The following is a 5,205-nucleotide window of genomic DNA, read 5'->3' as shown; positions in this document are numbered from 1 at the left end:
CAATTCATGGCTTGCACCTACTTCCTATCCTTCTTTTCTTGCTTTATGCTTGCTCTTGAACACATAGTTTGGACAGATTGCAATGACACTCTTCTTGAAGCTGTCAGATATTCTTACCACCTTTATAACTGACTAGTAAAGAAAGGCTAAGTTTTCAAGGTTCATTTACTACCTCAGCAATAATTCAAATGTTGATCATTTGAATCTTGCCCTTTAGGGTCACCTCCTTAGCACATTAAAACTTTGACTGATCCAGCTGTAATTATTATTAATAATCAATTTAAACTGATTATTACTTTATTACATCTTACTTCCTCTATATCTTAAATTAACATAATTTGTAAATATCACAATCCACCGATGAGTTACCATGGATTAAGTAGCTTACATTATATAGCACTGCTGAATTTATAGCAATCAAATGCTGTGATTGTTTATAGAGCTGCTCATATTTGCAGAGCCAAGTAGGCAGTAATTGCCCTATTGGTACCCAGGATGTGAACTCACATCAAATAATCTAGTCCTAACTGGTGAAAACAGTTCCTTCATTTCTTGGGGATGAGGAAACGCTATAGTAAATGAAGAATTTGTTGAGAAAGAATGAAGACCTGAGTTAATTCTCTAGAACATACTTTGAAAAAGTCAAGTATAGTGGTACCATACAGTGCTGGGGAGAGTAGAAGCAGGAGATCTCTTGAACTACTAAGCTTGGGGTCTTAGGTGTCAGTAGTAGCACCTGACAATGACTTCGGCCTCTAATTCCAGAACTGTGAGGCAAAGAGATAATAGCATTGCTGGGGATGCCTGAATGCCAACCTAGCCCTAAGTTCAGTGTGAGACCTTGTCAGAAGGGAGTAAAGTAGAGAAACATGGAGTAAGACACCATGCACATATGACAAACAGAAATACACACATACACACAGAGTGGGGGAGAGAGACAGAGACAGAGACAGAGATTGATACAGACAGAGAAACTGAGAGACAGAGAGACAGAGAGAAAGATAGAGACAGACAAAAAAATGGAGACAAAGACAGAAAGAGAATATCCTTCTTACTCTAGTAATTTTTCCCCTACAATATTGAAGAAAAGCAGACATGTATCTAGAACTCACAAGACATACACTATAGAATACATACATAAAAATATGACAAATTTAGAAAAAAAAACATTAAAGGGTTTTATTCTCTGATAAAGTGAGGAAAACATATTTCGAAGTGGAGAGAAATGAAGGCTTATTTTACAGTTAGTGGGTGCTGCACCAGAATCATCTCCCAGAAGCTAAAATTGAGAGCAGGAGACCACAAAGGTACTGATATGCATCCATAGGTAATCAATGTAGAAGAAGGGTTGAGGACCAGCCAAAGGTTCTAAGCTTCCTGTTTTCAGATAGTATACAACCAAACCTTTGTCTTTATTACTAGTAAAGAAAGTATGACCATGGAGTGCCCAGCAGGCAGTGATAGTTCCAGATCTAAACAATGGAAAGTAGCCATTCATGGACTGGAGATATTAGTTAAAAGAAGCAATGCGGACCTTGGAAGTCAGGTCAGGAAGAAACCAATTACAGCTGACAGCAGTGGATGGAGAAACATGAAAACCATTCAGATGTTAAATCCATCCTCAACACCTGAACAGGTCCAAGGGAATACTGTAGCATTTACCTGTCTAAAGACTGGCAATGGGGTTTCTTGGTAAGGCAGGACTAAGCAGATATCAAACAGAGATTAGCAGCTTTGTCTGGTTTAATTCAGGAATTAATTTTTCTAACCCATTTAAGATGCTTAGAGTTTATAGAAATAGAATGTTAACTTGGAATTTGATTTCATTCCCTTCTTAGTTCTTCTTATAGTAAGCAATGATTATGGTGCTTCTAATGCTTGATGGAATATTTCTTTGTAGTATCAAAGAAATACAGTAATATCAACCCAGTATAAATGAAATGTGTGATGGTTAATAATCCTTGTCAACTTGATAGGATTCAGAAACATAATGGCAAACAAACCTCTTGCATTTTATTAGGGAGTTTCTAAATTATAAGTATTGAGTTGTGATCGGATCTTATATTTTTCAAGCTTATATCTACTGCTACTGATTCTCAAGTACTAATGGTCATAGACTTATCTGACCCTGTGTGTTTGGTTCATGATAGAAGGTTCATACCTTTCTGCCTGTTTTCACATCAAGTGTGAAACTCCATCTTCATCCTAATGCACTGACCAGAGTAGGCCTGGGAACTAGTGCACAGCTCAGGCTTCTCTTCATTGGAGGCTGGTGGCGAGCTGTGCCTTACACTTAAGAGGACCATCTATTACTCTTCCATTTATGTTGAGTGATCACTCCACTGGAATTGTGTGAGAGATCTTGGACATTTGATTTCCCTGGCATCAGTCCTGAGTTTGCCACATTTCACTCTCTCATATCTGCCAGAGGTAAAAATAGGACTTGGGATTGAAGGTCTTTTATTCTAATCCTTTAGTCATCCTACTGTCAAAGTCTCAGAAATGTTATAAAGCATCCTAGGCTTTGCCATAGAAAGTTTCTAAACTGTTCATTAACGCTGTAATTCTACCTATAAGAGTTGCACGTGGGGATCAGGTAGTAATGTGCTTGATCTCCATGACTTAGCATTGAAGACATCCCAGGTTCAGTCCCTAGCCCTGCACTAAGTTTGGGGACATAGAGGTAAAACCCCAGTAGTAGGGTGATGGGAACAGCGGAGTAGCCAAGGTCATTCTCGGCTAACAGAAAGTTGGAAACAACCCTAGGATACATGGGTTCTACTTCAGTAACCAAAGTAGGAACAACTTGTGGACACTAGAGAAATAGCAACCTGGGGATAGCATCCTAATGGCTACTTCACCCTTTTAAAAGGAAAGACCCATAGCTTGACATGCTGTGATATTTTTATATTAGGGTTTTTAGGAATTGGTTTGGAATATATTCAAAGGAAAGTTGGCATACTCTAGGGGTCAGCTAAAGTCAGGTAAGTAAGATTTTACCTTCTCAGCTGATGATCTTGGATGGATGATCTTGTCTACGAACTATCCTTTTAGGATGGGGACACTTTAACTAAACCAAAGATGATGGGACGCAAGTGAATTTAAGGTAACTTATGTCAGGTATAAAAATAGATGTCAAGACACCAATGCAAATAATGATAAAATAGTGGCCTACACTAATACAAAGTAGAAATCATTAATAACTTCTTTTCTCATCTGAGAATGTTATAGGCCGACTGTCCAGATTTGTGTTTATCTACGAATGCATATATGAGCAGGTGCAATGTCAGGGGCCAGTGTGAAAAGGGGAGAAGGGGATGAGTGTCCTGCACTCTGGTCTGTCATATGTCCTTGAGATTGAGTCTACTACTTAACGGCATCTAGGCTAATGGTCAGCAAGCCCCAAAGTCTGTCTTCATCCCCCACAGTACAGTATTTGTAGGTGTATATGGTCATGCCAATTGTTATGCAAGTGTTGTGATCTGACTTGAGTCCTCAAGTTTCCAGAACAAGCACTCTTACCTACTGAACCTTTGTCCCAGGCTCATTGCCTCCTTCAGACTTTAATTGAAGAGGTCCCCTTTACAATAGTCTTCATTTTAAGTAAGTATTACAAAGCAGGTTTTAAGTACAGAATCCTCAGCACAAACTGAGTTGAACCATAAAAGTAATTAAAGATGAATAGATAGGAGAAGTTTCAGATGTGTCAGCATTTAAGCTCCACTCTGTGCTGTTGATTCTCTCCCCAGCAGGCTTATCTTTCCCTGTAGTACTGAGCATTGTTAAGAATAAGTATAAGGCCCTACATGTCTTACTGAGTTTTCTGAATATTGCTTTCTTATGTCCTCATTTCCACTAATAGAGAAAGTTAGATCAAATACCTGAAGAGGTAACTCAGTAGTTAGCAGTGTTTCCTTCTCTTTCTGAGAATTGCCATTCAGTTTCAAGATTCCACATTGGAGTTACTACCTCTAACTCTAGCTCCAGGGTGTTGGACACCCTCTTCTGCCTTAAGGATACCCACCCTCATGTATCATAAATTCATATGTTTACACACACACACAAACACACACACACACACACACACACACACACACATATATATATATATGTATATTTAAGAAAAATAAAAAAGGTCACATGTTCCTGTCAAAGAGAAGACTGTGAGCTATTTGGCAGGATGTACAAAAGTACATCCTGAATGTATGCTCCTTTCCTAGACCTCAGACACATTCCTTTGAGAATTCTTTCAGTTGTTAACAAAAGTGTGGTAGCCACATGGATCCACAGCAGGTACTCATGAAAATGATTTGCCCAAGAAGAAAATAAGTCTGTTTTCAGTGTTTTAAGAATTAATTTGTTTTGTTTTGAGATGGGAATGGCCTTAAGCTTAATGTGTATCTGAAGATAACCTTGAATTTCTGGTCTTCTTTTAACCTCCCCAGAGCTGAAAACACATCCATATGGCTTGGTTTTGTGCAATGCTGGGAACTGAGCCCTAGGGAAGCCTTGTATCTACAGACCTACATCCCAATCTTAAATGACTGATTTTCATATTAAATAGAGTAAGACAATCTCTCTTCCTTGGGTTCCACAATTCCAGTATTTAACACGTTGGACCTATCCATCCCTTCTCCATGTCCTATCTTGAGATAATGTTAAGGGAAGCTTCAGGTCTTTCTGTTTTGTCCCTGGACAGGACATGCGTTAATAAATTGAGAGAGTAGCCATCATTTACTCATTGCCTATAAAAATGGTCTTTGGTTCCCCTGGCAACTCTCTGATTCATTTGTAACCTTTTAATTCTAGCAGCTTTCCTTTGTCAATATGTTCTTCTAAGAAATTTAGCAATTCTTTAAGTTTTATAAGGTTGTACACTTAAGGTCTTTAAATAAAAATGGATATGAACTCTTTAGAAAATTTATGCAAAAGTTGTGTCTTCTGGAATGGACTCTTTTCCCCTTTAATGATTTTCTCAGTGCTAAAATTGGAATAAATGTTCCAACTTTTGTACTTTTAAATCATAGCCAACTGAATAAAACAAGGTTTGATATCAAAGTTGAAGTGTATCGATATTAAGTTCTTTTGTTATTTGGGGATTTTTTGTTTGTTTGTTTTGACTCTGTTCCCTCATTTTGAAGTAATTCTTATCACAGTATCTAAAGTGTTATAGGAATCCTCCTCTCAGAGACATAAGCTAAGTAT

Source organism: Rattus rattus, chromosome 10 (genome assembly GCF_011064425.1).
Source record: "Rattus rattus isolate New Zealand chromosome 10, Rrattus_CSIRO_v1, whole genome shotgun sequence".
Lineage (NCBI taxonomy): Eukaryota > Metazoa > Chordata > Mammalia > Rodentia > Muridae > Rattus > Rattus rattus.
The sequence above is the reverse complement of the archived record's forward strand: the minus strand, read 5'-3'. Positions refer to the sequence as shown.